The 9,963-nt window shown below is 35.9% G+C and overlaps 1 pseudogene; it reads left to right on the top strand.

The window, feature by feature from the left end:
• The first annotated feature begins 896 nt into the window (after positions 1-896).
• Positions 897-1,403, top strand: LOC111156791 (annotated as a pseudogene).
• The last annotated feature ends 8,560 nt before the right edge of the window (positions 1,404-9,963 follow it).

Consider the following 9,963-nt stretch of genomic DNA (forward strand, 5'->3'; position numbering starts at 1 on the left):
TCCTCTACCTGATAAAGGACATCTACAAAAAATCTGTAGCTAACATAATACTTACCCAAGTTTTAATCCAAATTATCCAAGTCTTAATTATCTAGTCTGTAAAATGAGGATATAAATATTTGCCTCCTGGATTTATTATGAAAGTTAAAGTTATTAGCATAGTGCATTAAGAATGGTGAAAATAGGGATGCCTGGGTGGCTCAGTCAGTTAAGCTGCTGCTTTCAGCTCAGGTCATGATCCCAGAGTCCTGGGATCGAGTCCCGCATGAGGTTCCTTGCTTGGCAAGGAGCCTGTTTCTCTCTCTGCCTCTGCCTGCCACTCTGCCTGCTTGTGTGCTCACTGTCTCTCTCTCTCTCTCTCTGACATTTAAATAAATAAATAAAATCTTTTAAAAAATGGTGAAAATAGTCTTTTCCAGCTGGAACCACGGAGGATGCAGAAAAGAAGAAAAAGAGGGTTTCTATGGTGCCAGAAATCCTTAAGAAAAAAGCAAAGAAATTTCTCAGAGTTGAAGATCAAATGCCTGAGAAAGAAGTTTGCTCAAAAAATGCTGGAAAAGCAAGGAGAGGGGCACCTGGGTGGCTCCATTGTTAAGCGTCTGCCTTCGGCTCAGGTCATGGTCCTGGGGTCCTGGGATATAGCCCCACATTGGGCTTCCGGCTCATCAGGAAGCCTGTTTCAACCTCACACTCCCCGTGCTTGTGTTCTCTCTCTCGCTGTCTCTCTCTCTCTGTCAAATAAATAAACAAAATCTTAAAAAAAAGAAAGAAAGAAAGAGAGAGAGAAAGAAAAGGAGAAAAAAAGAAAAGCAAGGAGAAAACTTATTTATCAAAAAGCTAAGCATTACCACAAAGAATATAGGCAGATGTAGAGAACTGAGATTCGAAGGGTCAGGATGGCAAGAAAAGTTGGCAACTCCTATGTACCTGCAGAACCCATATTGGTGCTTGTCATCAGGATCAGAGGTAGCAGTGGTGTGAGCCCAAAGGTTCCAGAGGGGTTGCAGCTTCTTCAATGGCACCTTTGTTAAGCTCAACAAAGCTTCAGTTAAACTGCTAAGGACTGTGGAACCATATATAGCATGGGGGGACCCACCCCTGAAGCGGTAAATGAATTGATCTAAGAGTGTGGTGAAGGCAAAATCAACAAGTGAATTGCCCTGACAGGTGACACAGTGATTGCTCAATATCTTGGTAAGTATGGCATCATCTGCATGAGGATCTGATTCAGCAGATCTGTACTGTTGGAAAATGTTTCAAAGAAGCAAACAACTTTTTATTGCCCTTCAAGTTATCTTCTCCTCAAAAGGGAATGAAGGAAAAAGACCGCCCATTTTATAGAAGGTAGACATGCTGGTAACAGGGAAGACCAGATCAATAGGCATATTAGAAGGATGAACTAAAGTATCTACCATGATTATTTTTATAATCCGGTCATTTAATAAATGACTACTTTCATACTAAAAAAAAATGGTGAAAATAATAATTATTATATATGCAATAATAATAAAATTTATATTCATCATATATCAATTCTGCATTATTGGTAGGAATGCTGCATAGTCCAGGACTCAGAATATCTGCAGTATTACCACACACTACACACACACACACACACACACAGAGCACACATTGTAAAAAGCACAAGATAATTTTTGAAAAGTCAAACAAATGGGAAATAAAACTGGAAAAGGGAAAAAATATCCTATGACTGATCATTCTTTATGATAATAAACACTAGCAGTCACTTCCTAAAATCAACTCCATTGAAAAACAAAATGGAAAACATCACAATGAATTTGAGACAAATTCTGCTGACAAAGTTGTCCCTGTAAGACAATCCAATGCAAGACATAGTTTCAGACTCACGAAATCAAAGTTTCCTAGTGAAGTTGTTACTCATGGCTTTTCTTAAATCACAGTTCTCATTCCTGAAAGTTCCAAGCAGTCTTCTGGAATTTGTGTCACTTAAAGAATTTCTTTGTTTTAGGGAGTTTTTATAGTAAGGTTGTCCAGATTACTTCAAAGCAGAAATTTTTATTGATATAAACTAGGGACCATTTTTCATGCTGGAGAGATTAAACTAAGACCCAAATCTATGTGAGAATCAAAAAAAAGGTACTTACTCACCCACCCACTTGCTAAGAATAAATATTCTGATAAACAAAAGTAAACTTTCTGAGGTTCCTACTTCCTGCATCCAAGACCTAGTATACTCCCCAGTAATTCTAAAAGGTCAGATAGTATGAATCCGTTCAGATAATTTAGCTTTATTTCAGAGTATGGAATTCATACCACTCTAAGAAGAGTATTGCTTTTATATGGTGTTGTAACTGTTCCTGTGTTATATATTTTGAGGTGTTTTTGTGCCTCCTACGCTCTATTTAAGTCCTCCTCAGTTTTTCTTCTTGTATGTTAATGGTTTATTGATATACTAGGAATCTAGCTTAGTTTCTACTACCCCCAATAAGCATTTTATAGTTAATATTAAATAATGGGTTTTTTTAATCCTGAGGGTCTCACATTATAACAAGGGCTAGTTTAAATAAAGAGTTTTAATCTTTCAGACTGCAGAAACTCACGCAAAAATAAAATACTGGTGGGTGGTCAGCAATATAATGAAACATCATTGAATAATTCCTTATATATATTATTTAATGGAGTATACCAATCTTGCATCCTCATGGGAAGTTAAATTTAAAAGTTTCATACTGTTCTGATTCTTATGATGTATAGATTCCTTTATGAGTCCACTGGCAGATGTTACTATTTTAAACACTCAAAAATCATTAGATTGAGTATAACCATCCAGTTGGATGCAAAATTTAATTTCCAAATGAAAAATGATTTCTAATGTAGTTTATACAACTTCATGATGCTTTTTCTTTGAGGATACGCAGTACTAAATGTTCTTTATAAAGAGGACACAAAATATATATCCTGCTCTATATAAGTTGATTTTATATCAATATCAAGGGATTTTGATGACAAAATACATGTCTTCCACTAAGGCAGTCCATATGGCCAAATAGCACAGACCAATTTTTCTTCTATAAATGGAAACATTCTCTGCTTAAGGATTTCACAGTCCCGAAAATCCCTGATTGTAAACCATGGTCTCATAAAGAGACTAATGAGCAAACCCAAATGTGTAAGATAGGGAAAAAATTATGCAATGGGGTGAGAGAGAGGCAGCTGACCGTGGAATCCTCTGCTGTGATATAAGGCAGAGAACAGATAGGCTCTTTCTAGATACTACATATTGCTAAAAATAAGATAATGGACATGGTCTTAATGCCTTCTCCTTCTAGTAATAGAAGTCTGATATTCCTCATCCTCATGTAGTTTGGATGAGACTGACACTAACCAGCTCCATGGATGGGCATGTGACCCAAGACAGATAAACCAGAACCATTGAAACTCAAGCATTACACTTTGGTTGGAACTACTGGGGGGGAAAAAAAACATTTTCTTACACTTGAATTGTTGGCAAAATAGGACCTAAACCTAGAACTACTGATAGCTATTTTATCACCATGAGGGAGGAGCCTGCTCAAAAAAATGGGGCCAAGACAGAGAAGCAGAGCCAAGAAAGAAAGACAACCTTACTGACATCATTTGAGTCCCTGGATCAGACCATGTGAGTGAAGGTCTTGACTTTTCAGATATGGCGCCAATCCTTTCTTTTTCTTTTTTCTTAAGCCAGGTCTCAAATAAAAGAAAGTTCTTTCTAAAGTATTAATCTAAGATACACTCATGGTTTACACTTTTAAATATTTGAGGAGAGTCAATACTACAGTCACATAACTCATGTTTCAATATTAAAAGATTCTTTTGTTTGCAATGGGGAGAGTCTCTAGCAAGCACCATATTTTTGTGTTAATATCTTATTGCTTATTTCTTAATTTGTGTATATTTCTCATTATAGATACTTCAGAGTATTCAAGGTTTTCCCCCATTCATAGGGATTTCTGGCAGAGAATAAATTCATAAATAAAGAGAAATGTGCATATTAGCAGAAATATCAGGATAGCTTATTTTTAACTTTTGTAAGTTATTTATCGAAGTAAATTTTATAAATTTTAATTAAAAACAAATTAAATGAAAAAACATGAAACTAGTTATCTTTTTATCCTCATCACCTAGCTCAGTACTGGGAGCTTACTATTGGTTAAATGAATAAATGTATAGATGAATAAATGAATATTTTTAATTAATGGAAAACCATTACCTAATATCTGACTCTTGTATTTTTCCCATATAACATTATTTTTGTTGATTCAGTTTCTCTACATGTAAATGTATAATGATAATTTGGAATCACTGCATGTTATTAGTACAAATCTGGGAAATCCACTAACACTTCTACAAAAGTCCACTCTCGTGGTTTAAGAAAATACCATGTTTTCAGGAGATTTTGTGAATGACACACTTCTCATTGCCAACAGAGAAACAGTCTTCCCCTTATTTCTCTTTTCTTTTCTTTTATTCATAAGGCTTTTAGGAAAGAAAAGAGTGATAAAATCATACAGTCTAAGTTCCACTTGGAACATTTTATTAATATGAGCTTCTATTTTGATCTTTCAGAGGCTTAGCAAATATGTAATTTCCATATAGTTGTCTTAGAAATAGAACTTTCTCAGATGATTCTATAGTCATTATCAATCTCCACAATAAACAGATGTAGTGTGAAAAGTTATCAACTTTTCAAAAAATTAATAAACTGGGAAGCAAGATGGATGATTGACCTTCACACGGCAAACTACAAGCCTAGTGCACAAAACACCTGACTTCCATATTTTAGGAGACCATGCAACGATGGCTACCATTCCAAACCACAAAGACAAGGAGCAGTACGGAAGTCCCACTAATAGAACAAGCTTTCAGAGAATTCTCTTCCTTCTAGCCGTGTCTGGGCTGATGCCAGTCTGATTCTTTCCTGTGCTACAATATATGTGACCAGATTCTCTCAAACATTGGCATGAAGTCACATTTTACACTCAGTCACTGGGCACCTGGGTGTCTCAGTCAGTTAAGCATCTGCCTTTGGTTCAGGTCATGATCTGAGGGTCCTGGGATTGAGCCCCACATTGGGCTGCCTGTTTAGTAGAGATCTTGCTTTTCCCTCTCCCTCTGCCCCTCTCCCCCTACTTGTGTTCTCGCTCACTCTGCTCTCTCTCAAATAAATAAATAAATTTTTAAAAAATAATAAACAAACTCAGTTACTAATACTAATGTCATTACTAGAGTATTCAGATTTTGAACTTGCTGGGAAGGTTCTATTTTCTCTATACTTAACCTGACACATTTGTAACATCTGATCAATGCAAAATATTAATAAAAGTTATCATAACTAAAAGGAAAGAAGATGTGCTCTTCTTATCTTTTTCTGTAGGGCCTCTATAACTTGGAAAATATACTAATTAATTCCCATGATAACCTTGCCAAATAGATTGGCACAATTTTTCTCTTTGAAAGAATAAAGAAACCAAAGTTACTATGCCTGAGTAACAGAATTTAGAACTGAAAGAAGCCAAAAAATTAGCAATCTGAGCTTAATTTATATCATGTATCATTTTCATTCCTGCTATATGCCAAGCACTGAACTAGGCAAAGAAAACTGGGGCCCAGCAAAGTTAAATGACTTGTCTAAGACCATTTGCCTACCTCAAAGCAAAAGTGGTCCTCCAAAGTTTCCACTACTGTTTCTGGACCATACTAGCTTAAGGTACCAAAGTAAAATCAGAGAAGTTTTCTCCTCTCTAAGATCTACTCTATCCCACCTAACATGCTGGTGACTTTGCCAGTACCTCCAATCTGATATGCAAAACTTGTTACTCTTAAAATATAGTTTTAAAGCTTTTCTTCTCCGATATATTAACCTGCAATGGGTAAGGAAGTATATCAAATATTATCTTTGGAGAAAAAGAATGCAGACTCAAGATCAAGATGAACATACTTGTCAGCCTAAGGGAAACTCCTGGATACTTGATTTCTTTGTTTTTCTCCCAACTGTAAAACAGAAATAATAAAACAAGGATGTTGTAAGGTTAAAAATATTGCATTTCTAAAAAGCTTCATACTTAGGATGAGTCCCATAAATAAGAACTATCATTCTTATTATTTATTTAAATATCACCAGTTTTAGCAGGGAGTTGTTGGAATGCAAAATTTCTTTCCATTATTCCATTGGTCTGAGACAAGAAAATGGTCCAACCAGTCTTTAATCTTTCTAATAAATTGTACTCCCAAGCTCAAGGGAAATTCCGTTAGCTAGCTTAAGTGGTTCATCCTCTAATTGCCTGGCTAAAGCTCTACACATTATTATCCAAATATGTAACTCTCCAGTGAAAACAACACCACTGCACCCATAATCATTTCCATTTCCCATCCCCATATTCTGGCCTTTCCCGTTAACCTCTCCAGTTTTCTTCTCAAGTAGATACAGCAGGAAGCAACCAAGCATTCTGTAGGCATGGTGCATAGTGGAAAGAATATGAGCATCAGAGACAGACGAGGTTACAATAGCAGTTCCTCCACTGCAGAATTTCAACCCAGATAGGTGAACCCAGGCAGGTGTCTTGGTCTCCTGAGTCTGAGTCTCAGTTTTCCTCCTTTACAAAATGGAGATGATAATATATAGTTTACAATGTTGTCCGGATTGATGAGACTATACATGCAAACCCTCTAGCACAAAGGAAAATCTCAGGGAAATAGAAACTATCATTATTTTGAAAAGTGTTTTGTCTGTCCCTTCTAAGGTTAAACTGTTGAATCGCATAACTTGATCAGTTCAAGCTATTTTATAAAGTAAATCAGCAATAGGATCTTATTTTTTGAGCACAGACAACCTTAATACTTTCCTTTACCCTATGTTTAAATGCACCCTAATCAGATTAATTTTAGAAAATAATAAGCACTGGGTAAATGTATATATACAATCTCACTTTCAGAAGGACAAGTTTCAATATAAAGAATGCAAAGTGATTTTTTTCCATTATCCCATTCAATTGAGACTGTAAGTACTCTTATCAATTACAGATATGACATTAATTTTATTAGCTGCTGCTATTCTGCTCTCCCTCTTTAAACTGATTCAAATGGGATGAATATTTTCCGGAAAAACTGTAGTGATTCACCTGGGCCTGCACTTTCTAAAAAACAGAAAAATAAAATAAATTCATAGTTATAATTACTATTTTTCAGTTTTGAGATAGTGAAATTCATAGTCTTACACTGGAACTCTAAGCTCTAGCTTTATAACACTAAAAAGTAATTATGAACATAATTAGATTTCACAAAAGCAAGCTTAATTAGGATGTAGAAGTCTTGACTGTGACAGAATTTCAGGGTTGATCCTAGCTTCAGAAGGCATCTAACCTCTCTCTTTCCTTAACAAGAACAACAAAAAAAAAGTCCAGAAGGACTTTTGATCAATACACGTAAAAGATTCTTACAGTTGCCTCTCCAAAAGACAAATTCTTCCTTGGGGAAAATTCTACACTCCTTTAAGTAAATTCTCTCCACCAGCTAATAAACTAACAAAAGTACTACATCCCCCTTTTGCAGGTAATCAATTTCAAAACCCAGACAAATAGGAGGAGTGAGGCACATTGATACATAACAACTGTCTCGTGGAAAAAGTCAATAGAGGAAAATGTCAGGTTGCCCTACTTTCTAATTAGAATTACTCACAGAAAACATTATGTTTTCTTGCCTGCCTGAAGGCCACTTCAGACCAAAAGGGTTGAAGTAAGCCTGGGTGGATAGTTTTCAATGGATTTCTGTTGAAAGTTTTTTGATAAAACATGGTGCTGGGGTTAAAACTTTAGGATCTGGAAAGGTTATTCTGGAGATCATCCACCCTGGGTAATGTGGTATCTAGAGACCCGATAAGGTTAATCCAAATTATCCGGGAGATTACCCCTGAGACAGCAAACGGTTCCATAAACATCACCATTGCTATCCCAAGCAGAGAAATTATATGCTTCACTTTTGTTAGCATTTTCAAGGAGACTAAACCTGAAAATGTCAGTGAAATGAAGACTTGAGTTTATAGGCAAAGCTGTCCCTGGATCTCTGAATTATGAGGCTAGACTTCCAGTAGCTGTCAAGTTATAGGTCAGGCCCTTCTAGGTCAACTTTCACCTTTTTCACAAAACCCATGATGAAATTTCAAAGGCTTTCATGGGAAGTTTTATTAACTTAAGTTAGTTTGAAAGAAAAAGGTAGGCAGGGCAAAATGTGAGAACCCATTATCTTTGTTTATTGTTTTCTGCCCTTTTTGCTGCAATGCTTGTAGGATCACACACAGATAATCAATTATTCTGGGCACACAGTGGGAAGGCAGGGTGAAAAGGCTAAAAGGATTCTTAAAACATTTACGACAGCTGGCATACAATATTCAAAAACTAAAAAAATTAACTTATTTTTCCTTTCATGTTTTTAATACTTTTAACTTCCAAGTTATTCAAAATGAAGTTGAAGTGGTTTAAATTTTTTCAGAATTACCACTCATGTTATAAAAGTATGGGGGTGGGGATACAAATTTACAGATCATAAGCTAAAATGTGTTATTACCTGGTGCATAGTAGGTGCTCAATAAATGTTTGTTGGCAAATTCTGTTAAATTTCTGCATTGAAAACAAAACCAAAGAGTTAGTCTGTGTTAGGACTGACATGTGTAAATTGTGTTATTTCCATACTCAGGTGATTATTTATACATGCAAATAATTGTTTGGAAAATGAAAAGTTTAAAATATATCCAGATAGATAAACATAAAAAGATATTTTTATATGGAGGGAAAAAAAGAATCACTATGTTGGTGTCATTTAGTGATTTTTGTTTACCTTTCAGTCAAGTTCCCTAATTCTAGTTCTAATTTGGGGATTTGGTTCCATGAAGTCCAAAATTGTGGTTGCTCTCTATCATTCATCCTAAACAAAGGCCAAACTAAGCCATCTGTGTCTTTACAATTCCACTACCATCAGCCACAACATGCCTTTCCTGTCAGGACCACTGCCATAGTCTCCTAAATGATAACTCTGAATTCTTGCTGGTCCCTCTAAAATCGGGTCCATTTTTATCGAGCATTTTTGTTTTATTTTGTTTTGTTTAAATTCAAGTAGCCAACATACAGTACTAATTAGAGGTTTTTTTTTAATATGCACATCTGGCTGCATCGCTTTCCATTGTGTGGGACATGTCAATTGTTACTTATTCACAACCTGTCATAGAGACCACGTGGCCTCACATTCATTAAAAGCCACAGATTGAAAGTTTGGCCCTACCTCCAAATGAGGATCTATATATAGTCACAGAGACTTAGTGCCAGGATTGAGAGAAGATAACTCATCATACAACTTTAAACTGGTGTCCTTTTACCAACTCATACCATCTGAGGTATACCCTAAACTGATCTTTCGTAAATTCTGTAACTTTCTTGTGAATATAATGCTTATACTGAATTGCATTTTTTATATTTTGAGAGTATGAATATTATAGCCCTAATTATTAGGGGGCCTTGGGGGGCTTTTTTTTTTTTTTTTTTTTTTTTCATTTTTTTTTTTTTTTTCCTTTTTTTTTTGGGGGGTTGGGGGGGTTTTTTTTTTTTTTTTTTTTTTAGCATTTCTTCATTTCTTTCCATCTACCAGAATCCATGGCCTAAGCTTCTCTCAACATCTGATGGGTCCTTTCCCAGGAAACTTGGGATAACTGGGTACTTAATATGGCCCACAAGGCCCTAATTGCTCTGGGCTCCTGTCTAACTTAATTCTATAGCCTCATTATTTCACTACACTCCTTCTTGCCTATGAACCCTAGCAACTCTCACCTTCTTTGGGCTCTCCAGAACCCAATCCATGCTCCCTCCTGCCAAAAACTTTTGCATATAGATGCCCCATCTGCAATAATCTCCTTCCTTAACTCCCTGACTCCTCTTCAGTGTTATTCCCTGTTCATCC

The sequence above is a fragment of the Enhydra lutris genome, unplaced genomic scaffold (assembly GCF_002288905.1).
Source record: "Enhydra lutris kenyoni isolate GAN:26980312 unplaced genomic scaffold, ASM228890v2 scaffoldscaffold49, whole genome shotgun sequence".
NCBI lineage: Eukaryota > Metazoa > Chordata > Mammalia > Carnivora > Mustelidae > Enhydra > Enhydra lutris.